This window comes from Anomaloglossus baeobatrachus, chromosome 3 (assembly GCF_048569485.1).
Source record: "Anomaloglossus baeobatrachus isolate aAnoBae1 chromosome 3, aAnoBae1.hap1, whole genome shotgun sequence".
Taxonomy (NCBI): domain Eukaryota; kingdom Metazoa; phylum Chordata; class Amphibia; order Anura; family Aromobatidae; genus Anomaloglossus; species Anomaloglossus baeobatrachus.
In genome coordinates, this window is record NC_134355.1 from 356,843,373 (window position 1) to 356,857,950 (window position 14,578).

Below are 14,578 nucleotides of genomic sequence, written 5' to 3' on the forward strand. Positions count from 1 at the left end.
GGCATTGGGGAGCAACAGAAAACCTGTCTTGTTATATTGGGTTACAGCTTGTCATACACGCTATTCTCAACCAATCTCATTAGTTTTCACAGTGGTGTGTGCTGCTGAACCTCGTGGTTGATCTGCAAAACTGTCTTGGGTGCATTCAATTCTAGTAAAAGAAGGCTGTGTGCACTGTCAATAGTTAGAATATCGGACTAGAATTATGGCAATGACAGTGTGTTGACTGATTGTAGTAGCAGCCTACAGAAATTTAACTCCTGGCTATATACTTATTATATAATGCACAATTATGCTTAAAATAAACCTGTAACATCCAGAAACACTATTTATATGCAGACATATGCTTTATTTGCAGGTAAATAGCATTCATTCCTGTTTAGTAGCTTATCGCAGCCTCGGCTGATGAGAGAAAATGAAGTTGTATTCTCCCTGCAGCCACTTGCTTCCAGTCTTTGGGGTGCTACGAGGGCTAAAACGGTCACTGGTCACTGTACAGTGAGGACACTATTAACATTCCCGGGCACATTGATTGACATCCTGCTCGGCAACCTGTATGTACAGAGCAGGGGCTATGTCAACAAAATATGGCTGCTTAAATCAAGTGCAAGCGCTCAGTGCATCATGGTGGGGCTAGTCATTTAATCCCTTAATGCCAAAGAGTGGTTTCACCTTCCTGACTAGGCCACATTTTACAATTCTGACCAGTGTCCCTTTGTGGTAATAACTCTGGGACGCTTCAATGGATGCCAGCGATTAATGGAAATTTTTTTCACTACACATTGTATTTCATGTTAGTGGTAAATTTAGGTTGAAATTTTTTATTTGTGAAAATATCAGCATTTTGGTGAAAATTTTGCAATTTTCGAATTTTCTAATTTTGTTGTCCTTAAACCGAGAGAGTTATGTCACACAAAACAGCTAATAAATAACACTTACCACATGTCTACTTTATATCAGCATCATTTTTTGAAACATAATGTTAAACACCTTTTAACTTCCTAATATTAAAAAATTGTCAGCAATTTCTCATTTTTTCCCTTAAAATTTACAAAACCAATATTTTTAGGGACTACATCACATTTGAAGTGACTTTGAGGGGCCTATGTGACAGAAAATATCCAAAGGTGACACCATTTTTAAAATCACATTCAAGAAGTTTATTAGCCCTTTTGGTACTTACTGTACGTCAAAAGAAATAAAACAATATGAAAGGAAAAAATAAAAATTTTTACTTTTTCCAAAAAAATTATTGCTTTTGTCTCAAATATTGCTTTTTCATAAAGGTAACAAGAGAAACTGGACCATACAATTTGTTTTGAAATTTCTCCTGAGTAAACAGATACCTCTTATGCGATAGAAAACTACTGTTTGAGCATATGGCTGAGCTCGGAAGGGAAGGAGCACCATTCGACTAATGGAGTGCAAACTTCGCTGAAATAGTGCACGTCATGTCATGTTTGTCAAGCCTCCAATGTGCCTAAACAGTGGAAACCCCTCACAAGTGACCTCATTTTGGAAGTTATACCTCTCAAGGAATTTATTTAGAGGTGTGGTGAGTACCGTGAACTTGCCATGCTTTACAGAATTTTTTTACGTTGAACCATGAAAAGGAAAAACATTTTCTTACAATCCTGTTGCTTTTGTCCAAAATTTTTAATTTGCATAAGACCAATAGGAGAAAATGGACCATACAGTTTGTTGTACAAAACAGGGATCTGAGGAGAAAAAAGAGCGTTATTTGTATTTTACAGCGCCATTTTGGCTGCAATAGATTGCAGATGCCACATCATATTTGAAAAGCCCATCACATGGCAAAACAGCAGAAACCCCCACAAGTGACCCTTTTTGGAAACTACACCTCTCAAGGAATTCTAGGGGTGTAAGTGAGCATTTTTCACGCTCAAGAGATTCACAAAATCGTATAACATTGGGCTAAGTAAATTAAAATTTCACATTTTTTTTCAATACAGTATTGCTTTGGTCCAAGTTTTAGAAAACGAATGGTACGATTTGTTACACAATGTCTCCTCAATTCGCCTATGCCTCATATGTGCTAGACAACCACTTTTGAGGCACAGTGCAGAGCTCCGAAGGGAAGGAACGCCGTATTGGAGATTAGAGATTAGATTTTGCTGGAATGGTTTGAGGTGCCATGTCACATTTGCAGAGTTCCTGGGGTGCTAGAAAAGCAGACCCCCCCCCATAAGTGAGGCTGATCAGTGAGTAGAACAGGCTGCCATGAGAGATGGGGAGTCCTCCTTCAATGGAAGTCTTCAAACAGAGGCTGGACAGACATCTGTCTGCGATGGTTTAGGGAATTTTGCATTGAGCAGGAGTTTGAACACGATGACCCTGGAGATCCCTTCCAACTCTAACATTGTCTGATAAGTGACCCTATTTTACAAACTACACCTCAATGAAATCATCTAGGGGTGCAGTGAGCATGTTGACACCACATGTGCCTCACCGAATGTTATACCATTCGATGGTGAGGAAGAATAATTACAATTTTACCACTACAATGTTTTTAGCCCCAAGTTTTTAATTTTTATAATGGCTAATAGGAAAAATGTGGACCACACAGTTTGTTATTCAATTTCTCTTGAGTGCATCAATACTCTCCATGTAATCGGGAACTACATTTCATACACTGTGGTAAGCTCAGATGGGAAGAAGTGCCATATTGCGGGGCATATTTTGCTGTTCTGGTTAGCAGGTGCCATGTCACATTGGCAAAACCTTTTGAAGTGCCAGAACACCAGAATCCCCCATGAGTGACTTCATTTTTGCAAAATACACCTCAAAGAATTCATCTAGCGGTGCAGTGAGCATATTTACACCAAAGAAGAGGCATTAACCTTTATACCATTGGGTGATAAAGAAAAAATAATTATTTTTACCACAATTATTTTGTCTTAGCCTCAGATTTTATATTTTCACACAGTTACCAGTAACATGGAAGCTCCCAATATTTTTATTAAGGCTATGTGCCCACGGTGCTTTTTTTTCAGCACAAAAAAGCAGCTTTTTTCTGTGCTTCTTTTGATGCTTTCATGCTTCTTTTCATGCTTTTTTCTTGCTTTTTTTCTTGCTTTTTTTCATGCTTCTTTTCATGCTTCTTTTCATGCTTTTGTGCTTTTTTTCCTGCTTTTTTTTCATGCTTCTTTTCATGCTTTTTTGTCACTATTGAATGCTTGTTTCAGCTCATTAAAGTTGGATGTGGAAAAAAAAGGTGTTCTGATGTAATTTCCTTGTTCAAACCATTTTCTTCAATCTCCATTTTGGAATAAAAGTGATAGGAAAATGATGATCTATTAGATCGTTTACCGGCGCCGCTATTCACCGGCTCATTCAGGTGAATAGCGACGGTGGGAATCAGGTGCTCGGAGATCACCGTTGCTATAGTAACCCTCTAATTAGGTTACTATAGCAATGGTGGCAGTGGTGACGTCACCGCTTAGCAACCCGCAGTCTTTGCTCACACATTGAGTGATTAGACAGCACGAGGAGCAGAAGCGTTATTCTCCCCGTGCTTTCTGATATAGCAGAGCTAGATCAGTGACAGCAGACCAGGATCGAGGAGGGGCGAGAGGGAGTAATAAAGATGGAGTTCCTAAGTGTGTCTGTGTATTTATTTCTAATAAAGTATTTTTTCTGTCTGGTGTCTTTTTGTAACACTTTATTGGAGATTCTTAATGGCCTGGTCAAACTTGGCCTGCATTAAGAATCTCGGACTTAATACCAGCTGGTAAAACAAAGATAGTATTAAAGCCTTATTACCCAGCGTGCCACCCGAGACCAGGTCCGCTGGAAGAGTTGGATACAGTGCCAGAAGATGGCGCTTCTATGAAAGCACCATTTTCTGGGGCAGATGCAGACTGCAGTATGCAGCAGGGGGCCCAGAAAGCTTGGGCCACTCTGCACTGAAGATTCCAGTCCCTAGCTGTCTGGTTGTACCTGGCTGGACACAAAAATCGGGTGAAGTCCACGTCATTTATTTTTAGTTTTTTGGCAAAAAAACCCTCAAGAAAATATTGCTTCCCTGGATTTTCCATTGTCAGTGAAGGCAACACCAAGCAGTAGGTGTTAGCAGCCAGTAGCTGTTTGGGTTACCCTTAGCTAGCAATAGAAAATGCAGTGGGAGCCTACGCATTTATTTTCTTTACCCCTAACTCTTTTGGGTTATATGCTTGTTTTTGTTTTTTCTTTAGTGAATTTAAAAAAAAATAAAATCGACATGGGCTTTGCCATATTTTTGTATGCCAGCCATGTACAGCAGGCAGGTACCGGCTGCCCCCAACCCCCAGCTGCCTATTTGTACCCAGCTGGAAACCAAAAATATAGGGAAGCCCTTTTTTTAATTATTTCATGAATTTCATAAAATAATTTTAAAAAATAAACGACATGGGCTTCGCCAAATGTATGTGTCCAGCCAGGTACAACTAGGCAGCTGGGGACTGGAGTCTACAGCACAGGGTGGCCCAAGCTTTCTGGGCCCCCACACCGAAAATTACAGTCTGCCCCAGAAAATGGCGCGTCCATAGGAAGCGCCATCTTCTGCCGCTGTATCCAACTCTTCCAGTGGCCCTGGTATTGGGTGGCTCGCTGGGTAATAATGGGGTTAGGGCCAGCTTTGTATTATCAGCTGGCCCTAAACCTGAAATTCATGGTGTCACGCCATTATTAAACATAGCCACCATGAATTTGTAGTAAAGATAAAAAAAACACAACACAGAGAAAAGTATTTTTTATTAGAAATAAAACACAACACAATTAGTGACTCCATCTTTATTGAACTAAAGAACCCTCCTCCGCCATAGTCCTGGGTCGAGGGTCCCGCGTTGTCCAATCCAGATCCAATATCATATGATCACAAGGCAAACTAATCAGATCTGATTGGTTTGCCTTCCGATTAGATGATATTGGATTCAGGTCTTTGAACCTGAATCAGATTACACATCAGCTGATTGTCTAAAAGTCCCATGGGCTCCAGGACCCGCTAGTAAGCAGCTGATGCGGTCACCTGATATCATCATCTGATCATTTACGTCCAGCAAGATCAGCTGATTCATCATCTGATTGTTAAAAAGTCGGCAGTGTTTTCACCGCTGGACGTAAACAATCAGCGGCTTACCGGCGAGTCCTGGAGCCCATCGGACGTGACCCGGGAGTCTGCAGAGAGGTGAGCAAGGTGAAGAGTTCATCCCAGCGGCGGATCTCCAGAAAATCCCGGTGATCCTCCTACATGAACTGTATGCACCTTGTCACATCACTGGATCTCCCTGTAGAGTGATGTCGGTAAAACACTGCAAGAATACTGAATGCCTGGTGCATGGCACAAGGTGAACACAGCTCATGCAGGAGGATCACTGGGGTTTTTCGGGGTTCACCTTGACGTCAGCGGGGGTTCCCTGCATTTATGTTGCATAAGGCTAAGTTCACATTTCCGTTGATTTGTATCAGTCACATGCGTCGCTTGACGCATGTGACTGATGCGCTGTTCAACGCTGTACAACGGATGACAAAGAACAGAATTCTTTGTCGGATTCCGTTGTGTGCGGGGGCGGAGTTCTGGGGCAGAGCCGAGCGGGGGGCGGGGCCAGGCGCTGAGGATGTCAGTGGAAGTGCTGCGGTCTGCATGGCTGGGGACAGGTGAGTGTATCTGTGAGTGAGTGAGTGTGTGTATGTGCATGTATGTATGTATGTGTGTATGTATGTGTGTGCACATGCAAAGTGCGGGAGGGGGCGGAGCCGAGCGGGGGGCGGGGCCAGGCGCTGAGAATGTCAGTGGAAGTGCTGCGGTCTGCATGGCTGGGGACAGGTGAGTGTATCTGTGAGTGAGTGAGTGTGTGTATGTGCATGTATGTATGTATGTATGTGTGTATGTATGTGTGTGCACATGCAAAGTGCGGGAGGGGGCGGAGCCGAGCGGGGGGCGGGGCCAGGTGCTGAGGATGTCAGTAGAAGTGCTGCGGTCTGCATGGCTGGGGACAGGTGAGTGTATGTGTGAGTGAGTGTGTGTATGTGCATGTATGTATGTATGTATGTATGTGTGTGTGTGCACATGCAAAGTGCGGGAGGGGGCGGGGCCAGACGAGGGTGTCAGTGCTTGTCTGCATGGCTGGGGACAGGTGTGTGTGTGTGTGTGTGTACATACATGTGCGGAGTGCGGGAGGGGGCGGGGCCGAGCGGGGAGGTGTCGGCCTCCCTGCACACGTAACCAGCCTAAATATCGGGTAACAGCAAAGCACCCGATGTTTACCTTGGTTACCCGATATTTACCTTGGTTACGGGCCTACACCGCTTAGCGCTGGCTCCTTGCACCGTAACCAGGGTAAATATCGGGTAACCAACCAAAGCTGGTGACGTGTGCAGGGAGCCAGAGAGCATGCGCAGCGAAATCCGACGGATCTCGCTGCTCAAAAAACGTTACATGCTGCGTTCCTCCCGCCCGGCGGTCAGTCGTTCCACGACTGATTAGTCGGGCGGAGGGTGCAACGCAGCATCATCAGTCACAATCCGCTGCTCATACAAGTCTATGGGAGCAGCGGAATCCGCTAAACGGATTCCGCTGTTTACAAGAGCAGCGGATTGTGACTGATAGATTTTAGCGGAAATGTGAACTTAGCCTAAGCTGTGCACCAGGCATTCAGTATTCTTGCAGTGTTTTACCATGACATCTATCTGCAGGGAAGTCCAGGGATGTCAGGAGATGAATACAATTAATTAAGGAGGAATACCCGGGGGTTTCCTGGAGATGAAGTATTTACCTTGTGACATCAGCGGGAGTCCCTGCATTGTTTACCGTGACATGTCACTGCTGGGAAGTTCGGGGATGTCACAAGGTGAATACAATTCATTCAGGGGGATTACTGAGCAATGCCCCCCAGCATTCCTGGAGATCCCCGCTGGGATGAAGTATTTACCTTGTGACATCAGCGGAGGGGGGGTCCCTGCATTGTTTACCTTGACATTTCGCTGTACAAGTTCGGGGATGTCACAAGGTGAATACAATTCATACAGGAGGATTACTGTGGGATTTCCTGGAGATCCCCAGCTGGGATAAACTCTTTACCTTGTGACGTCAGCGGAGGTCCCTGCAGAGGTGTCGGGGTAAACAATGGGAGATAAGGAAATAGCTGCGGATGCTGGCTATGTCGCTTTCTTCTATGAAGGAATCTACATAGCCATAGCTTTCTTTTCTCCCTAAAAACGCCCAAATGCATAAAATATAAAGCAACGTGGGCATTACATATGCGTTTCTTGCTTTTTTTCCCTACTCCATTGAAGTCAATTGGGGAAAAAAGCAGGAAAAAACTCTAAAACAATTGAGATGTTGCTTCTTTTTTTCAGCAAGAAAAAAAGCAACTGAAAAAGAAGCAACGTGGGCACAGCAAGTCCCGATTCTCAGACTTTGCTTGGATGCTTTTTCCTTGCTTTTATTGATTAAAAAAAGCAATGAAAAACGCTATAAAAACGCCCTGTGGGCACAAGGCCTAACAGATGACAGACCTGAATTGGGGACTTTTTTTTTCTCTAGAATGACTTAATGCTTTTATTGGGAACATTTTACATGACATTTTGGATCACATTTATCCTGTGCTCCACTCTGAGCACTTATTTTGGGGTTTACATCTAAATCTCTCAATGATGTTATTCAGATGACACCCCTGAGGAATTTATTCACTATAATAAGGCAGCAGTTACTTTTTACTTTCTCTGGCCTCTCTTCAGAGGTATCAGTCACTTCACAAGTGCACAAAACTGTGGCCAACCGAGCTTTTATGAACGCTTAGTTCATAGGCTAGAGAGACTCTATACTGTCTCCATCTGCCTCTTTATAGGGAATGTTCCATCGGGGTTTCCATTTGAATTTCGTATTTCTAAGATTTACAAGTAAACCCAGTATAAGTGCTTAGCATAAAGCACAGGATAAATGTGAGCCGAGCTTTACTGCAATCTTTGGGAGGCAGAATAAACAAATCAACAGCAGGTCAAGAATTTATTTAATTTTTTTTATGCCATTCACTATGCAGTATTAGTGATAAGTTTTGTTCATCAGGGCGGTGCGATTACAGCGATACCAGGTTTATCTTTGGTTATGTTTGGCTACTATCACATACTAAAACAACACTTTAAAAAATTGTTTGCATCAGCATATTTTGAGAGCTAAAAGTTTTTCATTTTTCTGCTGACAAAGTCATGTGAGGGCTTGTTTTTTGTGAGTTGATGTTTTTATTGGTAATATTTTTTGATCACCTTTTATACCAATTTTTGGGAGGCAGAATGAACAAAAACCATCAATTCACAAATGTATTTTATTATGTCTTTCACTGTTTGGTAGAATTGATAACACGGCTTTATTCCTCGGGTATGTACAATTGAAGGTATACCACATTTATGTGTTTCTGGGTTTGTTTGTTTTTTACCTTCTTCACACAATAAAAAACATTTTATGAGGTGGATGGATTATCTCCACAAAGGAGAAGTTCTCACTAGCACAGATATAGACAAATTTTGATCTTAGAGTTCAGCTCATGAAAAATGGAAAAAAAACAAGTGTTGTGTTAATATTTTTGTTCAGTGTATGTGCAATATTGAACTGTGTGTGAGTCTTTGGAGCCATTAAACAATGTCATCTAAGTGCTATCCGTTTTTTACGAACTACTAGCTAGGAGAAAGTAGGGAGACTTTTATTTTTTTTCTCATCCAAGAAAAACTTCTGAAACTCTACCAACTTCGATGTATAGCTGATGAAGCTCTGCACAAAATCATTGATGAAACTAGAACCATTTTTATTGTATGTGAAAAAAAATAGACATCAGACCCATAGAAGCATCCACGTGTGTGAAACGGCCATCGTCTGATTAGTTGCATCTGCTCTTCCTCTCCCTGCGTCCTATATGTTTTAAAGGACTTTACTAAAGATGTTATTCTATTGGGTGAGTGCATCTTTTATTCTTCGTTAAATTCTATGCTGTTTGCTTCCTTTTTCAGGGGTTTGAGAGCTGAGCATCACCGCATTTGTTTTTTTTGTTTTTTTTATTTTTATGTTAACAAATCCAATATTGAGAACTCCACCCTCCTGGTTCAGTTGATAGTGCTGAGCTGCATCACCTTTCTTGTTTGTGAAAATATCGACATCTTAATGAGTTCTCATTGTAATACCGCTACCGACACTGGACACATAGGTGAAAACGCTGAGAGGGAATCAAAAGAATGGCAGGAGGTGCTAGAACTGGAATATAACAGAAACGTCTTGATACAGTGGTATTTTTTACTAATCTCATTAAAAAATATAACATTTTGCATAATTACTAGACTGGATACTGTCTTCAGAGCTCAAGCCCCAAACTGGTGATGCATGCTCAGGGGTGTTCTTTTCTTTTACTAGCAGATTCAGCATTAGGGCTCATGCGCACGTTGCGTAATAGCATGCATTTACGCTGTGTATTGAACTGCAGCGTAAATGCATGCGTCCTGCGTCTCCAGCACAATCTATGAAGATTGTGCATGAGACGTGCGCACGTTGCTTTTTATGAACGCAGCGATTTGGTGCTAAAATTTTGGCCCAAATCCGTGCTTTCATAAAAGCAGCATGTCAATTATTTCTGCATTCTGGATGCAGCTCCCACTCTGTTGATGGTGGGGGCAGCATCCCGAGCGCATGAAATCTGCTTTATTTAAGAAAAAACTGCATTCATTATGCAGTCTTTCTGCAGCGATTTGACATGCACATGTGCTGTCAAATCGCTGCAGAATATTCTGCAGTTACGTGCGCATGAGCCCTTAACACTAGAAGTCCCAGAGGGGCCATTTAACATTTCTACCTTTGGAACCCAGAGATGGGTCGAATGACCTGAAGGATTTTAGCTAACATCCTATAATCACCGTCTTTTGTTCTGTAATTAAGGCCATTACTGTTGCACCACAGGAGGTTGTTGTTTTCCATTGAGTTTAGCCATTTAGTTTCTAGTTAGTTCTATTTAGTTTGGACTAAAGGCCCAGTCACACTAGGTACCGTCACACATCACGAGATCGCAGCTGAGTCACAGTTTCTGTGATGCAGTAGCGATCCCGTTAGCGATCTTGTTATGTGTGACACCTACCAGCGATCAGGCCCCTGCTGTGAGATCTCTAGTCGTTGCAGAATGGTCCAGGCCATGTTCTTCAAAGGCAATGTCCTGCTGAGCAGGACACATCGCTGTGTTTGACACTGTGTGACAGGGTCACAGTGACTGCTGAGATCGTTATACAGGTCGCTACTGCGACCTGTATTGTTCCTGCATCGCTGGTAAGATCTGACTGTGTGACATCTCACCTGCGACCTCCCAGCGACTTACCTGCGATCCCTATCAGGTTGCATCGTTTTCGGGATCGCTGGTAAGTCGTTGTGTGTGACTGGGCCTTAATAAACAACTTACCAGTGATCCCAACAACGGTACAACCTGATAGGGATCGCTGGTAAGTTGCTAGGAGGTCGCTGATGAGATGTCACACTAAGCGACGCTCCAGCGATCCCACCAGCAACCTGACCTGGCAGGGATCGCTGGAGCGTCGCTACACGTGGAAGCATGCTGCGCTTGGTAACTAAGGTAAATATCGGGTAACCAACCCGATATTTACCTTGGTTACCAGCGCACACCGCTTAGCACTGGCTCCCTGCACACGTAGCCACAGTACACATCGGGTTAATTACCCAATGTGTACTCTGCTACGTGTGCAGGCAGCAGGGAGCCGGCTTCTGCGGACGCTGGTAACCACGGTAAACATCGGGTAACCAAGAAGCCCTTCCCTTGGTTACCCGATATTTACCTTTGTTACCAGCGTCCGCCGTTCTCACACTGCCAGTGCCGGCTCCCTGTTCCCTGCACTCCTAGCCACAGTACACAACGGGTTAATTACCTGATGTGTACTCCAGCTACGTGAGCAGGGAGCCGGCACTGACAGCTGAGAGTGGCGGACGCTGGTAACGAAGGTAAATATCGGGTAACCAAGGGAAGGGCTTCTTGGTTACCCGATATTTACATTGGTTACCAGCGTCCGCAGAACCCGGCTCACTGCTCACTGCACATTTAGTTGTTGCTCTGTCGCTGTCACACACAGCGATGTGTTCTGCTCAGCGGGAGAGCAACAACTAAAAAATGGTCCAGGACATTCAGCAACAACCAACAACCTCACAGCAGGGGCCAGGTTGTTACTGGATGTCAAACACAGCAACATCGCTAGCAAGTTGTGCCTCAGCAGCGATGTTGCTAGCGATGTTGCTTAGTGTGATGGTACCTTAAGGGTCATTTGACCCTCTTTCGGGACTTCAGGGGGGAGCTCGACATTTCTGGGACTTATAGTGTTAAATAGCTTTGAACGCTGTATTGAAACAAGAGTAAAAAGTCCTGGTGGTGGAGTGAAGAGCAGTCATGCTGATTATTCCCAACCTCGCTAACTTAAATGACATGCCATAGACCGAGGACATCCCAAGAAGCCACCTCTAGCAGCATCTGGTGCACGCATAGTGCTAGTATGAAGCTAAGTTCATGACACTTCCAATTTTAGCACAGATGCTGAATCAAGTTGACTTGTGATTAGGGCTGAGCGGATCCAAACTGCAAAAGTCCAGAACCGCGCGGTTTCAAATATTTCCGGGTGCCGGTGCTGGATCTGGAATTCCAGGTGCATGATCCGGATCCGGCACTGTGGAAAATAATTAAAAAATAAAGAAAAACGGAAATAAAACAGCGTTTTATACTTACCGAGACTTGGTGTTATGGCGGCACACTGCTTTCGGGTTGCGCATTCACTTCCTGTGCTGTGCATCGTATACACACAGCTTTCTGTCTTTTCCCCACCCACCGGCCATCCTCTCGTCTGTGATTGGTTGCAGGCGGATGCGCCCTCAGCCCGTGACAGTGTCTGCCTGCCGTGCAGTCATAGCGGCTGTCATTGTCTGCGCAGCCAGCGGTCGTCCTCTAGGCCGCTGGCTATGTAGCAGAGCTGAAGCGGCGTGGGACCTCGTGTGTATTACGCCGGAGCTGCAGGGTGTGGGGGGTTAATAAAGAGGTCTGTGTTTTGTACTTTATTCCAAATAAAGCATTTTTCTCTGTGTGTGTTTATTTACATTCACATACAGGTTAGTGTGATGCAGGTATCTCATAGTCGCCTTTGCCATTACTAACCTAGGGTTTGGTAGCAACTGTGCGCTGCTATTAACCCCTGCTATTACCCCGATTGCAACCGCTCCAGGGCAATCGAGAAGAACCGGTATTGCACTGGGATTGTCACATTTAATAGATGCAGCTATATCGGATGGCTGTGGGCTGAAAATACTAGCCCTCAGCCGACATTATTATGGCTGTGGATGAAAATTAGGGGGACTGCACATCGGTTTTGTTTTAAATTATTTGTTATTACTTATACGAGTCTGACAGCTCATCACCGTCACAGCTGCCTATGCTTCTGACAGGAGCATGCATGTGTTTCTAGGTACATGCACGCTCATGTTCAGAGAGCGCAGGCTTGGCCGGCTGATGCGATGTCAGAGTCGTACAAGTCTGACATGACATCACCGTAGAAAGAAGAACTGGAACTTCCTTGTAGGGATAACAAAAGAAATAGGGGTGCTCTTTAAGTTCCAAAGCCGTACAATGTAATTAAACAAGGCACTCCCGAATTTGAAAGTGATGCAAGTTTCTTAAATATGTATGAAAAATAACATTTTCGGTCCACTACGGACCTTCCTCAGTTGCACATTAGTAGAGTGAACTGGAGGCACAGGATGGCGTGAAGCACGGTATCCACCGCTGCTTGAGGGCTGCCAAGTTCGGGAGTGCCTTGCTTAATTACATTGACATGACATCACCGGCACAGCCGCACACTTCTGACAGGAACGTGCATGTGTTTCTGGAAACATGCACGTTCAGCATACTGACCCGCAGACACTTGCACTGCTTTCCCCACCCACCGGCCTTCCTGCAGCCTATGATTGGTTGCAGTCAGCTGACACGCTGACACTCAGTGTGGGAGCACGTCTAGCTGCAACCAATTACACGCGCTGGTGGGTGGGCAAAACAATGAATATTGAATTGTCGACTCCAGAAGGGAAAAGCGTGACCCGGAAGGAGTTTGCTGCTATGACACAGCCTCAGGTAAGTATACTGCGCATGCTCCTACCCCCGTATCCCTTCCACAAACGTTTTTTAATCTGCGGATTCTGGTCCCCATAGACTGATATGGGCACCGGAATCTGGAGCCGATCCGGATTTTTTTTTTTCAATCCAGCAGGGATTCGCCGGTCCCGAAGTTTGGCAGATTCGATCAGCCCTACTTGTGATGTCAAATTTGGCTTGTAAAATGTCATTCAAGACAGAAGAAGCACTGGCCAGCATGAATGTTCAGTATAGATTCTCCACTCTAATTATATTTTACTTCTGCTTAAATACAGCATTCAAAGTTAGTTTTCCACCTTATACCAAATCTGCCAGACGATACAAATTCATGTTTATGAACCTCAACGTCCTGGATTGAGAGCTTAAATTGTGTCCTCAGCTTCCCTTTAAGAATATGACAGAAGTGCCTGCAGTGTAGTTTCAGATTTTGTGCTTTTGCCCTAATAATGGTGTTTAGAGCTTCTTTTAATTATATCTTGTGTTTTAGAATTATGGCAGAATGGTAAAAAAAAGTGTTATTAATTATGACTTCAGTTCCCTTGGGTAAAATAATTATTGCCACATAAAAAAGCTGTCTCCTATAATTACTGAATTATGTAAATAACTCTATCGGCAGCACTATAATAAGGTCTGATTCAAAGAGTCTATTTGGTACTACTGATGTGAGAATCTTCTCGCCTTGTTCGATTTTCTTTAATATACAACTGTACTTGATTGCTAAAGAGTATAGTACCTTTCATCTGCAGAAATCACACCCATGGGACCACTAAACGTATTAATTCATCACTCGCATCCTTTTTATTGCTGCAATCCTTTGCAAAGGTAAAATAACAGTATTGGATACAAATCAGAAAGCTGACAGTCGACTGATTCTCCTTTATCTGAACTCTTTTTTTTGTTTTCAGACACAGTCTTATTGTTGTGGTATCTCTTTTTTGCAGCTTCCATTACAATCTGTGCCTTTGTCTCCTTCGGAACATAATGTGAGCCTGGTAAAGTGAATTCAATATCACTCCTTGCTTTGGAGGTCTAGAGAAGGAAAAGCCCCTCTGCCGGTTAACCTATAGCTTTTTAAATGCCTTTTGATTTATCTGTCACCTGATATGCCAGTAATGAATATTTTTCATGGAAGGTGCACTTTAATTACTTTCCCATTTGACTTGCATTATAAGACCCTATCTAGGTAATTAATCTTACCAAGTATCCAATTTCTGCCTTTATTGCAGGCAGCCCTTCTGAATTGTGTGTGCTTGAGTGGCTCTGTTTTACCACACAGGCCTGAAAACCAATGTTGGCTACACAGATCGCTATTCAGAATAGGCCCAGGGAATAGCTAGACTAGCATGAAAGCCCTTGTGTTGTACTCATTTATTCTAGCCTTTAAGGAGCTATGTGTTTCTTCATTTAAGAGC

The 14,578-nt window shown here is 43.6% G+C and overlaps 1 protein-coding gene across 4 annotated transcripts in view; it reads left to right on the forward strand.

Moving 5' to 3' along the window:
* Positions 1–14,578, forward strand: part of EPHA7 (EPH receptor A7) — a 307,010-nt gene that overhangs the window by 136,657 nt on the left and 155,775 nt on the right. The window lies entirely within an intron of this gene.